We start from the raw sequence: 21,473 nt of genomic DNA, 5'->3' as shown, positions 1-21,473 counted from the left end.
AGTGCTATTGTTGCTGGTAGTGGTAGTAGTAGTGATAGTATTGATTCTTGTTTATCATGTGATGATGGACCATTATGGGCATATGTGGATAAACTTGAAAAAGCTAGAGAAGGTGGTAAAAATAAGAGATTTTTATGCAAGCTTTGCGAGAGATATTTTATTGGGTCTTACACAATAGTTAAGACCCATTTGTTGAAGATATCAGGACACGGCATTTCAAGATGCAAAGGAGTTCATAAGGCAATGCAGAGATAATACAAAAAAATACAAGATGAATATGAGAAATAGAAAAAATGAGTGATTCTTCTGCAATTAATGGATCATTTTTCAGCCACCAAGAAAATGCTTAAAAAAAGTGAATATAGGAAGTAGAGGAAGAAGAACGATACAAACAACATTTAATACATATGAAAGGGAGAAGATAGATATAAAAATAGAGATGTAGTTTTATTTTAGTTCACTTTCATTTAATGCAGCTAGAAATTCTTATCGAAAGGATTTAATTACTTCATTAATAAATTATAAATTAAGTGGATATGTACTTTCAAACTCAGAAAAACTACGAATACCAATTCTTGTAAAAGAGATGACAAATATTGAGAGATTGCTAGAGATTAAGAATTTTTTATGAAAACAAAGTGGAGTTTTCATTATTTATGATAAGTGGACAGATATTCAAAGACGTCTACTGATTAGTTTCATTATTTGCTCGCTTAGTGGCCCAATATTCTTCAACGCAGTTGATGCATCTGGACCATATAAAAATATTGAGTATTTGTATGAGTTGTTTTATAGAAGTAATAAAAGAAGTGAAAGTCATCACAATGCTCTAGTTTTACAAAAGTGAAACACTGAGTTTGGAGAGTAAGTATCCTCACATTTTTTGGACTCCCTATGTAGTACACAACTTGAATCTGACCATCAAGAGCATATGCTATCTAAAAGAAGAAGAAGATTCACCTAGATGTGTTTCATGTTCATGGATTGAAGAATTAGAAAAAAATGTTAAAAGCAATAGAAATTTTGTTGTAAACCACCATCATGTTAATGTTATATTTAATAGGCATTTTGATCTAAAATTGTTGGTTGTTGAAATACGTTTTGCATTCATGATTGTGATGGTAAAAAGAATTAAAGAAGTCAAGAATACTTTGGTTAACATGGTGATTGATGATAATTGAGCATTATATCATGCCGATGATGTTATCAGGGCTTAAGAAATTAAGAAATTAATTATTGATGATGAATTTTGTGATAGAGTCGTGTATTTTCTTAAATTTATGCAACCTATTTGGGAAATGCTAAGAGAAGTTGACAATGATGAACTCATGCTTCACAAAGTTTATGAAATATGTGATAATATGATTTAAAGAATTTAAATTAAAGTTTTCAAGCATGAAGAAAAAAAATCTACAGTGGATGATTCAAATTTTTTTAATCATATATATTCAATTTTAGTTAAAAGATGAGATAAGAGCAACATTATTTTATATTGCATGACACATTCTCTTAATCCCAAATATTATGCAAAGAAGTGGTAAGAAGGTGGTATTAGTCGTATTCCTCGAAATTTAGACCAAAAGCTATCAAAGCATAAAAATATGTGTATGGCAAGACTTTATTAAGAATCATAGGTTTTAAAGTAAGTTACACAAGAGTTAAAAAAATTTTCCTCTTTGAAATTATATGGACATGCATTAATAGCGAGAGCGGAAGATAATATAGATCCTTTCATATGGTGGTCAACATATGAATCAGAAACACATATTCTCCAACATCTTGCATTGAGATTACTATCTTAGTATGCTAGTTCATCTTGTTGTGAAAGAAATTTGAGCACATATGCTCAAATCTACAATATGAAGAAAAACAAACTTACCAGTAAGCATGCAATAGATTTAGTCTTTATTCATTCCAATCTTCGATTACTTTCGTAGACCAATGATGAATATATGTACTAATTGTTATCTTAGTTATTTAAATGTTTCTTAGTTTTTTCATTTAAATATGTAAGTATTTAATATTTGTAAAATTTAATTATAATATAGATAATGAACATCCAAATTTTGTGATGTAAACAAAAAAGAGTGTAACTTAGAAGGTGAGCATGATTTCAACATTATAAATATAGACTTATCAGAGCCTACTCTTCCTTCTTACGATGAATTTGATGATAAAGCAGAAAATTATTAGGATCATTACCTCATTGTGGTATATATTATGTTAGATATACTTTTGGTATGTAATTATGGATTGTTTGATTCTTTTATTAGTACAATTTACTTCTTTTCTACTTGACTTGTTTGATTGTTTCTTATTTTTCTTAATTCACTTAGCGTAGTCATAATATATTTAGGTTGATTCAATTATAGTGTTATTTTTTATTGATGAAGAATAACAATTGTAGATTATTAATTTGATTTATTAAATGCATGATGAATTGATGATATGATAATTGTTTGTTTTTTCATTAGTGTTATTGTTGTTAACTATTATATATATATATATATATATATATATATATATATATATATATATATATATATATATATATATATATATATATATATATATACACATACTCTTGTGCCTTTGCACTCAAGTTTTTTTTAAGTGCTGCATCGCCGCACCCCGCACCCCTCACCCGCACCTATGTGACATAGATATCTTCCTATTATGGGAACCCAACTCCAACTCCATCTCGATAGCATCTGCGATGATGCGGAACCATCCCACAAATTGTGGCCTCTCTCTCATTGTAATTTAGGAAAATATTTCTTTTAATTTGTTAATTAATTATTCTTATTTTTATTCTATTTTTTCATTTTTTCAGAAAAAAACAAAGCTGAAGGAAGGGGAAAGAGGTACTTGGTTCAACCACGAAAAGCAAGAATTTGAGAGTTATTTGTAAGAAATTTCAAGTTTATCAAGTTAATTGGTCAAAAATACGAGTTTAATATGAGATTAGCTGCTAATGCTCCTTTAGCGGAAAAACTCATCATTTTGATGCTATTTTTTTTTGCGTGTGACCATCGATCAATGTGCATGATGGATGGCCAGCATGATTGACCACCAATTTAGTACTGAAGCATTTCGCAGCTACCAATTTTCCTATATATATATATATATATATATATATATATATATATATATATATATATATATATACACGGGGCAAATCCGCACCAAAAGCTCAATTCGGATAGGCTAGGGGGCTGCCCAACCCGATGCCCACCTTTAGTCCAGCTCTCATCGATAAGGGCAATGTTGTCAGTATAGCTGTATATCAACCTGTATCGGCAAATAAGTATCATATCGACAGAAAATCAATATGCTTCACCCTTGAATCGGCTATTTTTTAATAACTGTAAATAATACTTAAATTTATTTTTAATATTATTTTAGTGACTTTAACATGTATCAAGTTCTGATTGATACATAATATTTTTAATTATTTTTTGGCCAAATTCAGAACGATTCACTTGAGTATCTGTATCGACCGTATTCACCCGAATATAGTTGGCCGAACGATACAGGGCCGATACCGATACTGGGCATTGCGTTAAGCTTAGAGTCACAGGCTGAAGATGACGTGATGGCCGCCCAGCCAAAGTTATTAAAAGAGACGTCGCGTTGTCCAACTAAGCACTTCCAGGAGGCATGATGGCAAATGCAGAACCACCATTTAAAGGCGTGTGCATGCATATGGATGCGAGGGAGTAACAATTAATACGCGTGTTGCGTTATGAAGTGGGAAATTTATTATCATCTGCCCAAGGTATTTGCGAGAGTTGTCAGGCACTAAATTTTCTGATTAAAGCAGCCGCCGCAAATTTCTTTTCCATTCATACAAACGGCACGCCCGGTTGAATTGAAGGCAGAAACGACTAGGAGGAGGAGGAAGAAGAAGAAAGACGACCAAGCACCTATAGCTAAAGTCTTTAGGGTTACAGCCTAATAGGCTTGATGGAATGTCTGCTGGATTTCATGAGCGAGCTCTTCCGCGCTGAGTTTGCACTCGATCCCAATCTGCAACAGAAAACGAGAACAACAGAAATATTTGATTAGGAGCCCAATCATTAGCTTTGTTGTGCCTCGAAATCAGTCCCCCATTTCTATTTTTCTTTTCTTGAGTAATACAGAATGATATTATTTTTAAAAAGTATGAGCAGAAGATGAAAATGGAGGAAGATATGCATTTGATTCATTTGGACCCTTGATATCTTGGATCGATGGTTGCGGATCATTGCTTAAGGAGGATTCAGTACTGCCATAGATACCAGTACCACACGGCAATTTAAGCTGTAAATTTGACGTGACCTTTTATTTGTCTGTTTTTAAATTAAGAACTAAAGGTATTTGTAAATTTCTACGCTCAAACGTCTAGTACAAAATCAGTGACGTACACACATATTCAATACTCATCCTCTGCCTAACCCCAGCATGCTTATCAAACAAAAAAAAAAAAGCTGCTCATCCTATACTGGATTCATTAACCAACTAGGCTTAACCATTTAACGTGGAAAAAAAAATCTAATTAACAGGAATTTCTTAATCTATCACCGAAAGCTAACTGCTTGGATTCAAACTTGCAGCTAGGGCTGGGAAACAAGTGGGGCCGCTCCTGGCTCGTCTCATGTTTGGCTGGTAAAGAAAAAATAGGCTCGGCAAGTTGAATATGATAAGCTCTACTCGTATAAAGTCGTTAGGTATTAAAAATATATTTTGCATATATTTTTTGTAATCCTATTTATTTCAGCTCTAAAACTATGTATTTCCCCCAAAACGACCCAACTCTAACTCGGGCTCATTATGAGCTCAAACTCTGGTTGGCTTGCCACAAGAATGAGCCTAGCTCATTTACCAGCCCTACTTGCAGCTTGGCTAACCAATATTTGTTCAGTCATGAAAGGTTTATAAACTGATCATAGATTTGAAAGAGATTAGCTTATCGTACTAAACCCCTCCTTCCAAACCAAACGAACACACACACACACACACACACACACACACACAGAGAGAGAGAGAGAGAGAGAGAGAGAGAGAGAGAGAGAGGGGCTTTCACCTTGATAGTGAACGTGTTGAGCATCTTATCGTCTATTGTGCTGATGCTCACATGAAGTATCTCCAGACACAGACCTTCAAGGGCCGTCGTTATCTTAAGAGCTTGTCCAGGAATCCGGTGTGATACCGTCTTGAGGAGCACATTGGGTCCCGAGAACTTCACCTCTACTTGGGCAACCGGTGACTTGGAGTTAGCAGCCATCAGCTTCATCCCATCGTCATAGTGCACTTCACGCGGGGAGTTCAAGTGGGAGGTGACGAAGGACATCTGCTGTGGCTGCAGCTGCTGCTGCTGTTGGTGTTGAAGGTGCAACCTAGGCTTGTAAGGGCTGGTTGGCTGTGGGGTCCTAGGGCTTATGGGTAGGTTCATTTTCAGACTCAAAGGCGTGGGCCTAGGGCTTGATATGGGTCTAGGGCTTGAGACTGACCTTGGGCTCAGCACTTCACTATAAGCTTTCCTTTGCTTCTTTGCCTCCAACGATTGCAACACCGTTTGCAGCTCCTGGATGTACTCCACGACCCCTCCTATGATTGATGCTTGATCCCCCTACGACAGAGATGCCAAACCCATTATCAACTTTTTAACCGCAGTTAAGCAGGTGTAAGAAGCGATGCATGAAGCATGTAGCACGAAGTGTTGAAAACATGCTTAGATGCATGATGCATGATGCATTTAGGAAGCATATGGGTAGGCGAGTAAAAAAGTAAAAATACTACAACCCCACAACACAGAAAATCGCTGACGCTGTGCGCTTAGTAATTTTCTATGTTTTGTGCTTTACAGGAAGAAATCACTGACCGTGTAGCTGTATTTTGTGTTTGTGTTTCACACAGAAAATTGCTGCATGAGAGTGGTTTTCTATGTTTTGTGTGGCCCGACTACTTTGTAAAGTATTGGGTCTGATCACCTACTGGCTCTTCAGAAAAGCAAGTAGGAAATGATAAAAATGTTTTTAAAACCTTATGAGATCTTTATCAATGCATTTCCAACATCAAGAAAGTTTATGGTACTCAAAAAACAGGCTTTCTACTTTTCAAAAAAGCTAGTTTCTCATCAAGCCTTTCAAGCATAAAAGAAGAGTGTAGTTTCGCACTTTCGAAGCAAAGCGAGTTATTTAAAAAGCAACTTCGGGAGTTTTTACGAAGCTCCATGATGCAGCTACGACTTTTTAACATAGATGAAATATGGAGCCAACCTTCAACCATTATTATTACTTACCCTTTTAACGTAGAAGCATGGCATGAGCGAGCGCAGCACGGAGAGATGATCATTCATTTGCTTCCTTCGGTTCCTCTCGACCGTGATGTGCGAGACCCGCTGTTGACCATCCACCGTTACCTCCTCCTTGACGGCGTTAGGCCCTGAAATCCTTTGCCGTTTGCAGCCGTTACGCTTCCCCACGACCTCCTTTGCCTCCGTCTCAGGCCCCACCTTGTCGGCCCCTCGGCGAGCAACTGACGATGCTGGCTTCTCGGTGGCCGGTTTCGGGCTCGGGACCGGCTCCGGAAGGTGCGGTATGGTAATCTCCGGCGAGCAGGGTACGCAGTCGAGGCTCTCGAGTATGCTGAAGAGGTTCTCCGGCAAGGACGGCCCATCCAAGGCCGAGGTGTTGCAGAAGTGGGGGTCGTCGAACAGGTCCGTGAGGATATCTGCCATTTAAATTTCCCCTGAAAACAACTATGAAGTAGTCGGAAAACAAATTTTTTGATATTCCAAGAAGCGTTTACACTTCTCTTGTATCAGGTACGTACGTCGATGGCTGAAGGCGAAGGAAAAAAAGAAGAAAGACTCGAGTTGTAAGAAGGAACGGCCACGGTGATCGTTATAAAGGCAGCAGCAGAAAGAAGAGGGGGTTTGGTTTTTTTTTTTTTCCAGATGCTTCCCTCGGTGTTTGAAAATCACAAATTTGCCATGAAGATAATTTCGTATCATATAGCTATGCAAAGTAAATATGTGGCTTCATAATGACAGTGCCTGCAATATGCCCACTTCAAATATTTTGGCTGTGCATTCACTATTGCTATTCAAACCAAATACTAAGACGGCAAGTGGCAACATCCACACCTCTCCTCTCTCTCCCAAGCAGGTTATATGCCCCCATCCCCCCCCCCCCGAAGACGGCCGTTTGCTACATCTCGTGTTTGGGGGTTCCAATGAATGCCATGTATGTAATCACGTGCGGCGCGTATCCCCATGTTTGTCAGCATCAGAGTCTGATGCGATTGCAAAGACTTAAGTACCCTTTCCTCTATGAATACTATAAAAATGACAATTCTAGAAAAAGAGTAGTTGCAAAGACTTAAGTACCCCAAAGAGGGTTATTTAAGACTCAATCTCTGCACTGCAAGATTATCCGAGAAAGGAATCTCCCCTGAAGAAGGTCATGCACATCAACCCTCTCTTTCTCCCTTCTCTTTCTTTCTCTGTGCGCATCCAGCAGACGATCCTACACTACTCCATCAAGCAACAACTGACCTGCACACTAACTATAGTATGGTTCAACTTGATGAGTTGTGAAGCCTGATTTAGAGTTTTTGCCCTTACAGAAGGGGGGTCGGGGGCTCCCCCGACGGGGGGTTTCTGGGCGCCCCCCAGAACAAATTTTTTTTGGGGCCTTGCATAAATTTTTTCTTTTCTTTCCCTCTTATAACTGACAAAAAAGAGCAATAAAGTGTTTTGTTTGATCTTGACGCTCATATATTTCCTTCGGTTGTTTCTTGCTCGAGGTTTTCATAACAACCTTTTCTGCAATTTTCTATTTTTTTTTCGCTACACGATTTTCGTAAATCGCTACTCAATTTAGCTATTTTTTATTTTATTTTTGTTACATGATTTTTGTAAATCGCTACTCGATTTAGCGATTTGCCAGTTTTTTTGCTACGTGATTTTCGTAAATCGCTACTCGATATAGCGATTTATGAAAATTGCATAGCGATTTGCCATTTATTTTTTTTACACTACGCGATTTTTATAAATCGCTACTCGATTTTGCGATTTACCATTTTTTTTGCGCTGTACGATTTTCGTAAATCGCGATGCCAAACACTGTCCCCTTGAGCACGCTCTTCGCCATGATTAGGTTGTAGTCGTCAGTCATCCCGATGGCAGTCTTGAGGTCCGTGATGGGGAAGCCGGAGAGGAACGTGTCATTCTCAACGCCCGTGTTGAGCAACGTCAGGGTGGCCTGAAAGGCATAGGCCTGATCAGAAGTATTGCCGACGTAGGGGGTAGACGAATTATACTTTGAAAGACTCTGTTGTAGGTGTACTGGAGGAAGATTCTGTTGTAGGTGTACTGGAGGAAGATTCTGTTGTAGGTGTCCCTTGAAGGTGGTGAAGGGGCCGCCGCAGTCGGTTGCCTGTTGGATGAGGGCAGTATTTCGGCCACTGCTGGCAGAAAGAGGATAACGATCACCATCGGATCGCCGACTCTTTGCCTCCCTTAATTTCTTCTCTAGAGAGAAAGAGGGTTTTACAGTATTTCACAGAGAAGAAAGAAGAAGAAGATGACGATGAAAAGTTCAAAGAGAAAAGAAAGAGAGAACATTATAGGTTCGTTTCGTTGTTTAGACTTTGAAAAGTCAACATCATCCTCAACTTTCTGGATAAAGGACATTTTTATCCTTTTTTTGAATTGTTGTTTCTTTTTCTTTTTTTTAAATGAAAGACATTTTTGTCATTTTTTCGAATCGTCGTTTCTAGAGGTGGCAAAACCTGACACGACCTGCCAACCCGCCTCTTCGGCGGGTTTGGGTTGGGCTTAAACTAACCCGTTTAATAGACCTGCCTAACTCGTTTATTAAACGTGTCAGGTTTGTGTTAGGGGTATGCCAACCCGCCAACCTGGCTGACCTGTTTAATAAACGAGTTAGGTAGGCGGGTCAACCCACTAACCCGACCCGCCAACTCGCCCACCAACCCGACCCGCTAACCCGCCAACCCGTTTACCTGACCCAACCCGTTTATTAAACAGGTTGGCGGGTCGTGTTGGGTTACCCGTTTAATAAACGGGTCAGGTTTGGGTTGATGTATGTTGACCCGCCAACCAGCCAGGTCAACCCGCCAAACCGACGTGATTGCCACCCTTAGTCAATTCATGGCAAGAATAGCAAGAAAAGATATTTAAGTCTTTACAACAGCATCGGACTCCGATGCTAAGTGATTCCGACACACACAGGAATACAAGCCCCAAGTGCTTACATACATGGCACTCATTGGGACCCCGAACATGCACTGTAGCATTCAGTGGGTTTTCCGGAGAGAACACAGGCCACCCTCCCCTCTCTCTCTCTCTCAGTTCTCTTTGGTTCTTTCTTTAATATTTCCGTAAACATGGGAATACGTGAGATACCAAACACGAATTTCTAAAATGAACAGCAACTGTCAGCTCGTAACGGATATACAAACCTTTGACAAGATTAGTTGTCATTAATATCTTGTTATGATCATTATCTCATCAAATCCATTTGCTATTATGAAACTGACCAAGATTGCTATGCAGGGCTCTCAAGCCTCTCATTAACGCCTGCCCCAAGATTTGATCGTTTTTCACTTTTTCTCTGCAATGCGTACCATGCTGTCTGAGATCATGTGTGTTTTTAATTGTATAAGCCAAAAGCCTTTGTGGGCCTGCCCTTCATTTTTAAACCTGGGCGTGTCTTTGGCTCTTATGTAGACCCTCTGATCTTGACAAGTGGGCGATCTTCACCCTTTTTGTGGGCCTGCCTTTCTTTTCTAAACGTGGGCCCTGACGGATTTGAACAGCTTGGACTGGTACTTAATTACCCATAGGTTTTTGGTGTCGTGTGAACCACCAGCCCCGTAAACATTCTTCGCATCAACCTTCTCCTGCTTGTGTGCAACTAAAATGAGCAAATACTGATTCTTATAAAAAGTTGACAAGCAAATTGTGGTGGATCTTTAAGCAATCTGGGGAGACCCCTACCAGTATATCAACTATAACATAGATTACACAGTAGGGCTAATAACAAGCCGTACAAGCTAAGCTTGAAATGTTCAAACTTGGTTCATTAATCTTGTAGAGAGGCAAGCCGAGTGCAAGCTCATAATCAGCACAAAATAAACAAGTCGTGTTCAAGCTGGCTTATTTACATAAAAAAAATACATTGTTTTATAGCTGGAAAAAAGAGTGTTATAAAAAAATGCATTGTTTTAATAAGATTTTACAACTAAACCTATTTTTTACAAACCAAATAGTTCAATCATATGTTCTATATATACTATATGATGCAAAATATATCCAAAATCATTTTCGACTACTTAAAAAGCTCATATGAATCGAGATGAGCTGAGTGTCTCGTGTTCATGCTCAATTTTGCCAAGCCTATTTTACGAGTTTGAATGAGCCCTTTACAAGCCAAACATGAGCCCAGCCACAAGTGCCTTAACTACTTTCCCAGCTCTATGGTACATTATAAATCACATTGATGCATAAGCCATTCAAGAGGTTTGTCTTTCTGAATCCTGTCTGATTCAGCGACTTTTATTTTCTTAATCATGCTTTTGGTGATACAGTTTGCATGCAAAGTCTCAATGGGACCATGCCTCACAACCCACAGATTCTTTTTTCAGGAAGCAGTAGTTCCATTGACTGAACAAGCCACATTATTTTGGTTATAAATTTTGACTGCAATATCGGATTGACCCAATTTTTTATTTGTTTAAAAGCTATAATCCACTAGTTTTATTCACCTTTCTAACAAAACCTTTGAAAATGCCATTTTAAGGGCTGAAAATGCCATTAAAATTTAAAATCCAGACATCAAAAGATTTTGACATAAATTGGGGTGTCTACGGATGCCCAGTTTTGTTGTTGAGCATGTGAAACTTGATTAATAATAAAGAAAGTAAATACACCAATTTTGGTGAACAAAAGATTAACTTTGGCACTAGGATTTTCGAAAAAATCTCGTGAAAAATAATAACATGACAATGGATTGTGTCTTCTTTAGCTAAAGGCATCTACATAGCTTCATACAAGAGTCTCTATGGTGCTTTTCTATATAGGCAAAAAAGTCTTGGCGTAACATAATTGCATTTAAGACTAAACTAATGCCTTGTTTCACAAGAGGGTTTTCTCTTAAACTCGGTCTGATGAGCGGAAAGTCTTTGCTGAACGAGATCAGACGAAAGATGAAACAAGTATGACTAAAAAGTTTTCAAAAGATAAAGACTTATTAAAAAGATAGAGACAAGCTTTCTTGATAAAAAGCATCAGGATATGATGTGATCTACAAATATGGCTTAATAATAGCATGCTCTTGAATCATTCGATTTTGATGCATAAACAAGATTTTTTTTAAAGGCCTTAAGATCAATGTCTCTAATCTTTATAAATATTCAAGCATTTAAAAATTACATTTTTTATCAAAAATACAATATTCAATGGTTGATTCCTAGCAAATTCACCATGTCAAACACATCCACAATCCACATAGCTGGATTTGCAAAAAAAATGTTAGAAGTGCCCATATTTCTAGTTCTCATATTTCAATTCTCATATTCTAGTGATTCATATATATATATATATATATATATATATATATATATATATATATATATATATATATATATATATATATATATATATATATATATATATATATATATATATATATAGTAGAGATGCATGCTAAGTAAAAAAAGGCCGCATTAAGTAAGCAATTAAAATCAAATTTGTAAGACATGATTTACAAAACATCACATGGAATTATGGGTTTTTGAAGTAGTTAAGATTGGTTGATCACTTTCACTCTTTATAGAAACACGTGTGTGTGCCTACGCGTGAGAATTTGCAGAGATAGAGAGAGAGAGAGAGAAAGAGAGCTTGTACTACAACGGGCTTGGTTTTCTTGAAGAGAACAAAAGCTAGAAAGCTTGTCATCTCTGCGTTTCCATTCCTCTATTTATGTTCTGTCCAATGAATATTATGTCGATTCTCTTTTTGTCAAGGAAAAAAAAAGGCAGACAAACAAGCGGCCATATATGTCTCCTGTTAAACTTTTCCATGTGGATGTTGCTATCTTCTTTCCATCAGAAAAGGGCATTTTGCCTTCTCGATTCCAGTTTTGATTGTTTATGGGAGCACACATAAGACAGTGAAAAAGTGAAGCTCTCTTAATATCGTTGCTTTTGAGCCATTATAAGGTGAAGCTGGTTATATGTCCCCCCCCCCCCCCCCGAAACACGCAGGTGCGTGTTCTTGGGTATGAATGAGCACCACGTATATAAGCACATGGGGCTTGTTTCCCCGTGTGTGTCGGCATCACTTAGCATTAAAGTCTGGTGCATTTGCAAAGACTTAAGTACCCTTTCCCCCCATTAGCACCATGAAAGGATATTTTGAGTAAAGGACAAAAATGTCCTCCTGCCAGATTTTGTAAATACTTAAGTACCCTTTCCCTCTATTGGTGCCATAAAATGATGTTTTGAGTAAAGGACAAAAATGTCCTCCTGCCAGAAAGGGTTAAATCATCATCATTTTCACCCTAAGGAGTAAACTCATCTGCTTTAACAAGATCTCCTCACAATATGTCGCCCTAAACATTTTGGATCACCCTTTGATGATACACCATCTGTTGTAATAGAAGCGCCCTTTGATGATGCAACCTTTGTTGTCGTCTGCTACCGTTGGAGCACCCTTTACCGTCGTCTGCTGCCGCTGGAGCGTAGTCGAAGCACCATTGCCACAATCGACTGTATCTACCTTCTAGGTGTTTCTCCTCCACTATCGGATTAGCAAAACTTGTGTCCTAGAAGGTGAGTTTTGTGTAAGTTTTTGTTATGTAAACAAATCGATTTGGAAATCCAAATGCTAGATCTTACAAGTGGTTGTACTATACATGCTAAATAACACCTATTTTCATATTGAAACAAGAGTTGTGAAAGGCAATAATATGCACTTATGAAGGCTAAATTTCTACAATGTTGTGTAAGTTTGAAATTAACAAAGAGTTATACATTTAATACATCAGTGGTTTGTTCGATGCAACAACGATTTATACGTTTGAAGCAGTAGCGATTTACGATTTATGATTCATGATTTATACATTTAAAGCAACAACGATTTATACATTTAATGCAGCAGTGATTTATGATTTACAACGATATGTACTTATGAAGGGTTTGATTTCTACATCGATTTATACGTTTGAAGAAGCGCTTTGTATGTTCGATGCAACAACAATTTATATGTTTGAAGCAATAGTCATGTGTACTTATGCTTTATGAAGTTACCACGATTTGTACTTAAGTTTGCTAAATCATACTATGATGTTTACTTAAGAAGCCAAAATGTTACAACGATATGTACTTATGAAGGGTGCGATTTATATAACGATTTATACGTTTGAAGCAGCAATGATTTATACGTTTGATGTAGTAGCGATGTGTAATTATGAAGTAACCTTGATTTGTACTTAATTTTGCTAAATCGTACTATGATGTTTTTTTATGAAGCCAAATATTACGACATCTTGTAATGTTGGTGATTGTTTAACAAATGTGATAATTTGTAATAATATATACTTGGGAAAGTGGTTGTAACATACAATGATGTGGTTAAATTTATGTGTTGTGCAGGTTAGCAATGACTAAAATTCGTAAGACAAAAAAGCCTTCGTCGTTTTAGGGGATGACTCTTGGAGAATGTATCTTCCGACAGAAGGTTTGCGATGCTGAAGAAGGAGAATAAAGAGTTACGAAAAGACATGCAAAATTTGGGGAGACAAATTGAGTGGCTAGTTGAGATGATTATCAGTGGGTTTAATGAGATCAAGGAAATGAAGATGCCACCAAATAAAGAGACTCCACCAAGGGAAAGAAATAGATGATTTGTAGGTCCATCTGAGTCGTCAAGTGCCAGTGAATAAACATATTATGTGATTTGTGTATCCCGATAATTCTATTTTGTAATTCATTCATTCTTTGTTGTAATTATATAATTCTTTCCTTAATAAGTGTGACACAAATAGCGATTAATAAGTGTAATTATTTAATTCTTTCTTTATGTTTGTTGTGATAACGATTACTCTGTAGCGATTCCTGTCATAGCGATTACTCTGCATAACGATTACTATGTATAGTGATTATGAAGTTACCATGATTTGTACTTATGTTTGGTCAATCATATAATGATTACTAGAGCTTAGTTTATTATGTATAGTGAATCTTGTAATATCGATTACTCAGTATAGCGATTATGAAGTTAGCGATTACTACTTACAAGAAGCTAATTCGTATAACGATTACTGGTTTAGGATTTATTATTTATAGTGATTCTTGTAATAGCGATAAGTCAGTATAGCGATTCTGAAGTTAGCATGATTTGTACTTATGTTTGCTAAATCGTATAGCGATTATTAGTTTACGGTTTATTATTTATAGCATTTCCTGTGATATCAATTACTTAGTATAGCGATTAATAAGTATAGAAATTATGAAATTACCATGAATTATACTTACCTTTCCTAAATCATATAGCGATTACTAGTTTTGAGTTTATTATGTATAGTAATTCCTATAATAGCGATTACTAGGTAGAGCGATTATGAAGTTACTAGAATTTGTACGTAAGTTTGCTTAACCGTTAAGCGATTTTTGGTTTATGGTTTATTATTTGTAGTGTTTCCTTTAACTGCAAAGAATGTCGCATAAGATTAGTTTTGGGTTTAGGGTAGTTTAGGTAAATGTCATCTGACACACTACTGATGTTTAGCAACATGTCATTCATTTACACGTACTAACGTCGTTGCAATGATACTAGCAAATGAAATGACATCTTTTATTTAATGCACAATTTATTTTTTTTATTTATTATAATCTTTAGAGGCTATATTTTTTAAAACAGGCGAGATGTGAAATGACATGAAATGTTTAACTTCGGTAGTGTGATCCGTAAGAAACACACAACGTTTCCTTTAAGAGCAAGGGGCATGCAGCATTTTATTTTTTATTTTCCTGCTTCATGAACAATGAATAGAAAACCCGACGTTTCAATTAACCATCATCGTCGCAAAAACTGTAACGATGTTGAAGAAGGAAGTTGTGTTTCAATAGACCATCCACAAAAAAGGGTACCTTCGATTGCTTTAACCTGCTTCGTCTTTTTTATGTAGTTTACATTTCTCTTACTGTATAGAATGCAACATTTTCTTTACTGAATATTCAGCTAATTTCAGTGCAGCATCCACAAAACAAGGTGCTTGAAAACTCAACAAAATGCTCGAAGAGAACATCGATCAGATGCAAGATGAATTTGTAGAATGACACACTATCAGTAATTTTATACGTATGAAAGCACTATCCGTTATACATTTACGTATGTCGTGGTCATGTATATTAACAAGTGCATATTTGTTGTAAATAGACTATACACGATTTTATCATGTATATTCAAAGCAAGGGATTATCCAAGCTGGTATGCGTTGTCACCCCTTATTTTATGGTATATTGGTTATCTTATATGTTTATTTTCTTATTTTATTTACTAATTTACATGCGTGTTTTAAACTTATTATTATTACTGTTTCGTTCAACATAGTATCGTTCGTCGAATGCCATATGTGGTTGGATTTCTAGATGGACTACAATACTGGGGTGACGATGACCAAATGACAGACTTCTCGTCAAGTGAAAAGGTATATGACCATATCGATTTGGAAGATCTTAAATCGATTTAATATATTATTTTCATTCACAATATCGATTTCTATGTTGATTCTTAATATCTATTTTAAGCTATCTATAGGAATTTACTTATCCATTTAAGATATTGTTCTGATTCTTAATATCGATTTATATGTTGGATCCTAATATAGATTTAAGATATTGTTTTGATTATTAATATTGATTTATATGTTAATTCTTAATATCTATTTTAAGCTACCAATAAGAATTTACATATCAATTTAAGATATTTTTCTGATTCCTAATATCGATTTCAATGTTGAATCCAAATATCGATTTAAGATATTGTTTTAATTCTTAATATCAATTTTTATGCTGATTCTTATCATCAATTTTCAAATATTGATTCCTACATTGTGGCAATCGGAAAAGCATTGGGTTTTATACATGTTGGATGTATGAAAACACAAAATATAGTTATACAACTCCTTGGACTATAATATTGGTGTAGACCATGACATTGTGCATTTGGTAATTTTCTATCTATAAGATTATTGTATCTTCTATCGTGGCCCAAAATTTACTTGCTTTTGCATAAACCACATGTTGGATTTTTCAGAGACATGTTGGGTGTCAACATTGGCCCGTGGAGGATTCACGTCACCGAGGATGTTCCTTTACAAAATAATGGCATCGATTGTGACGTCTTTGTAATGAAGTATATTGAAGTAAAATACTATGGACGAGTACCAGAATTCACCTCTGTATACTGTACACTTAAATATGTTTTAATATCCTATATTATTGCAGACTACATTTCTATATTGGTCTGACTATCGATTTTTATTTTTTCAGGATGATATTTCTGGATTCTGCATGAAACTATAGGAAAAACTGATGGATTTTCTAATCGCAATGGATACAAAACCCCAGACTGCAAGAATACCTAGAAAGCGATGATGGATGCGAGACCCCCAGAAGTAAGAGGAAGCTGTTCTAAACGTCTACTTGTTCTCAAGGATAACGTGTAGAGGGTTACGTTCTACTGCTGAGAGAGAGAGATAGCAATTTTTGGTTCAATATTCAATTTCCCGAACAAGAGAAATTTTTTGTGTACAGACATTTGTAACAAATTTTGTAGACTGTGTATACAAATTTTGTAAGACTGTTCAAAATTCACATTTCCATAAACCAATATTACGCACTGGCACATATGTGTTGAATACGCAAATCGCCACTTCAAGCATGCAAATCGCAATAATGTCAATTGTGCAGGCACATGTTTCAAAATCATAATTCAAATATCTTAAAAATCAAAACATCTTATAAAATTATGCAACTAGCACTTGTTAATATCAATTAGTAAGCTATTATGTTGATATAGTGTCGACTTGTGAGATATTGTTTTGTTTGTTACTATCGAGTTGTAAGCTATTATGCTGAATTGCAGTATATCAATTTGTAAGATATTATGTATTTTTGAATGTCGATTTGGTGATATTGTTTTGTTTGTGAATATCGATTTGTAATATATTTGATGATTTGCCTTATATCGATTTGGAAGATATTATGCAGAATTGTCGTAAATCGATTTGTAAGATATCAAACCAAAGAGAAGTGAAAATTCTTACAAACTTTCTTAGAAATGGTCACTTTTAGGTCATTAATTGATGAAATAGGGAAAGGTTCATCAGCAGGTTCAATCTTTGGCTTCTTAATGTCAGTCTGATTACTGTTTTTGTCAGCACACCCTCTCTTCTCTTGAAAAAATTAATAAGGCAAAACCGCATCCGCAACCCGCCTTTTTTAGAATGAAGCTTTTCGATATAGTGTCGATTTGTTGATATTGTTTTAATTTTTAATATTAATTAATAAGCTATTATGGTGAATTGCCGTATATCGATTCGTAAAATAATATGTGTTTTCTAGTGTCGATTTGTGAGATATTGTTTTGTTTGTTAATATCGATTTGTAAGCTATTACGCTGAATTGTGGTGTATCGATTTGCAAGATATTATGCGTTTTTGAATGTCGATTTGGTGATATTATTTTGTTTGTGAATATCAATTTGTAATATATTATGCTGATTTGCCATATATCGATTTGGAAGATATTATGCTGAATTGCCGTAAATCGATTTGTAAGATATTAAGCCAAAGAGAAGTGAAAATTCTTACAAGCTTTCTTAGAAATGGTCACTTTTAGGTCATTAATTTATGAAATAGAGAAAGGTTCATCAGCGGATTCAATATTTGGCTTCTTAATGTGAGACTGATTACTGTTTTTGTCAGTAGACCCTCTCTTTTCTAGAGGAAATTAATGAGGTGAAACCGCATCCGCAACCTGGCTTTTTTAGAATGAAGCTTTCGATATAGTGTCGATTTGTTGATATTGTTTTGTTTGTTAATATTGATTAGTAAGCTATTATGGTGAATTGTCGTATATCAATTTGTAAGATATTATGTGTTTTCTAGTGGGTTTGTGAGATATTATTTTGTTTGTTACTATCGATTTGTAAGCTATTATGCTGAATTACAGTATATCGATTTGTAAGATATTATGTGTTTTTGAATGTCGATTTGGTGATATTGTTTTGTTTGTGAATATTGATTTGTAATATATTATGTTGATTGGCCGTATATCGATTTGGAAGATATTATGCTAAATTGCCATAAATCGATTTGTAAGATATCAAGCCAAAAAGAAGTGAAAATTCTTACGAGCTTTCTTAGAAATGGTCACTTTTAGGTCATTAATTTATGAAATAGGAAAAGGTTCATTAGCGGGTTCAATCTTTGGCTTCTCAATGTCAGTCTGATTACTGTTTTTGTCAGCACACCCTCTCTTCTCTCGAAGAAATTAATGAGGCGAAACTGCATCCGCAACCCACCTTTTTTAGAATGAAGCTTCCCGATATAGTGTTAATTTGTTGATATTGTTTTGTTTGTTAATATCGATTAGTAAGCTATTATGGTGAATTGCCGTATATCGATTTGTAAGATATTATGTGTTTTATAGTGTCGATTTGTGAGATATTGTTCTGTTTGTTAAAATCGATTTGTAAGTTGTTACGCTGAATTGCGGTATATCGATTTGTAAGATATTATGTGTTTTCGAATGTCAAATTGGTGATATTGTTTTGTTTGTGAATATTGATTTGTAATATATTTTCCGATTTGCCTTATATCGATTTGGAAAATATTATGCAGAATTGTCGTAAATCAATTTGTAAGATATCAAGCCAAAGAGAAGTGAAAATTCTTACAAACTTTCTTAGAAATGGTCACTTTTAGGTCATTAATTGATGAAATAGGGAAAGGTTCATCAGCAGGTTCAATCTTTGGCTTCTTAATGTCAGTCTGATTACTGTTTTTGTCAGCACACCCTCTCTTCTCTTGAAGAAATTAATAAGGCAAAACCGCATCCGCAACCCGCCTTTTTTAGAATGAAGCTTCCCGATATAGTGTCGATTTGTTGATATTATTTTATTTTTTAATATCGATTAATAATCTATTATGGTGAATTGCCATGTATCGATTTGTAAGATATTATATGTTTTTTAGTGTCAATTTGTGAGATATTGTTTTGTTTGTTAATATCGATTTGTAAGCTATTACGCTGAATTGCGGTATATCGATTTGTAAGATATTATGTGTTTTTGAATGTCGATTTGGTGACATTGTTTTGTTTGTGAATATCGATTTATAATATATTATGTTAATTTGTCGTATATCAATTTGAAAGATATTATGCTGAATTGCCGTAAATCGATTTATAAGATATCAAGCCAAAGAGAAGTGAAAATTCTTATGAGTTTTCTTAGAAATAGTCACTTTTAGGTCATAAATTTATGAAATAGAGAGAGGTTCATCAGCGGGTTCAATCTTTGGCTTCTTAATGTTAGTCTGATTACTATTTTTGTCAGCACACCCTCTCTTCTCTCGAAGAAATTAATGAGGCGAAACCATATTCACAACCTGCCTTTTTTAGAATAAAGCTTCCCGATATAGTGTCAATTTGTTGATATTGTTTTGTTTGTTAATATCGATTAGTAAGCTATTATGGTAAATTGTCGTATATCGATTTGTAAGATATTATATGTTTTTTAGTGTCGATTTATGCGATATTGTTCTGTTTGTTAATTTTGATTTGTAAGCTATTATGCTGAATTGTTGTATATCAATTTGTAAGATATTATACACAATTACTGCATATCAATTTGTGAGATATTATGTGTTTTCTAGGGATGAGTTTTATTATATTTGTAGTATGATTTCTATTATAGAATTCCAACAAAGAATTATAGATTTACAACAAAGAATTATAAAATTACAAGAAAGAATTATCGATTTATAATAAAGAATTATAGAATTACCACAAAGAATTACAAAATGCTAAACATTACAATGATTTACACTAATGAAAGTTAAATGCTACAAGTATTTTATAGCTGAAGAATCCACACGTGATTTCTGTGTTGTGTTGCTCACTTTTGAATTGAACTGAGCCTGTCATTAAACAGACAATATCAGGCACTACATTAAGTTTAACGAGAAATGCAAACATCATCCCAAAATTGTTAGATACCAAAAGACTTGTCAAACTCATGCCATCGTTCCACTGAAATAGGTCGGGGGGATTGCAAGTTCCAACGTTGTAATACACGTCTATAGGGTATTGTTGCATATTGAAAATTATATAAATTAGATATTAATAAGTTGCACGTAATACAATTTACATGGAAAGCAATATACTGTATTACATACCTGTTCATGTGAAGGGCTTGGTTGCTTAAGGGTTGGTTATTTCTTACACATTTTCTTGCAAACCAATTTCAGTGCACCCTTTGTCCTTCGACGACTGCGATCAGAGGCAGGTTTCTTTTTAATACCCTTCGCTAGGTGAATATTTTCATCATAATCTACAAGGTTTACTCCTAACTTGTCGAAGATGATGTTGACGCTTCAGCGCAACTTATCATAAGAGTCAGGGGAAATGTGAATTTCACCTACGCTATTCAATCCTATTTTCTTAGATTGGTCTTCATGAGCTGCAACAGACTCATGGTGAATTAACTGCACTTTTTCAAGTAATTCCCTTAACACTTTTCTCATACATACATAGGCTTCTGAGCTTTTTGATGCCAAATCTGCAACATGCATAAGTGACCTACATAGTTGTTGGTAATGGGAGGCTATGTGGTATTTCTCATCAATGCCAGATGGACTGACTTTATTTATATCCAGCAATTCAATCTTTGTTTCTCTCGTCCATCTTTGCATTATATATGACTCAGGTATTTCTTGTATCTTCTCTTGATTAAGTGTCTTTAATGCATGATGACATAAAATACCTTTGAGTTCAAATATTTTGCACGTACATTTAACTGTTCCATTGTCAACATTGTAGGTAACATGTGTTTCTTTCTTTTTTGGTTGTTCTTCGCCCTCCCATACAACATAGTATTTGTGCATATTCTCATATTGCATATGTCTTTCTATGTTGCAATTCATGACCTGTATAACCTCTTTCTTAGTCCATTCAAATACAGTTAGTGTATACAGATCTGCAGGTAGTATCAATATTTTCATGCCCAAAGTTACAGGACGGGTGTTAAAACATTTCACATCTTGTTCAAGCTCATTCTGTCTAAGACCGTCTACAAATAATTTATATTGTTTCATGAAGCTAAACATTATTAAACGTGAATACAAATTTTTTTTCAGTGTGACATGCATAGATTCAGCTCTTTGTGTGCTTAT

General features: G+C 35.4%; 1 pseudogene; it reads right to left on the bottom strand.

Annotated features, from left to right (window-relative positions):
- Positions 1–3,954: 3,954 nt before the first annotated feature.
- Positions 3,955–6,721, bottom strand: LOC149814553 (transcription factor MUTE pseudogene; annotated as a pseudogene).
- Positions 6,722–21,473: the final 14,752 nt, after the last annotated feature.

This window comes from Nuphar pumila, chromosome 15 (assembly GCF_984573655.1).
Source record: "Nuphar pumila chromosome 15, dmNupPumi1.hap1.1, whole genome shotgun sequence".
In the NCBI taxonomy this organism is placed as follows: Eukaryota; Viridiplantae; Streptophyta; class Magnoliopsida; order Nymphaeales; family Nymphaeaceae; genus Nuphar; species Nuphar pumila.
The sequence above is the reverse complement of the archived record's forward strand: the minus strand, read 5'-3'. Positions and strand labels throughout refer to the sequence as shown.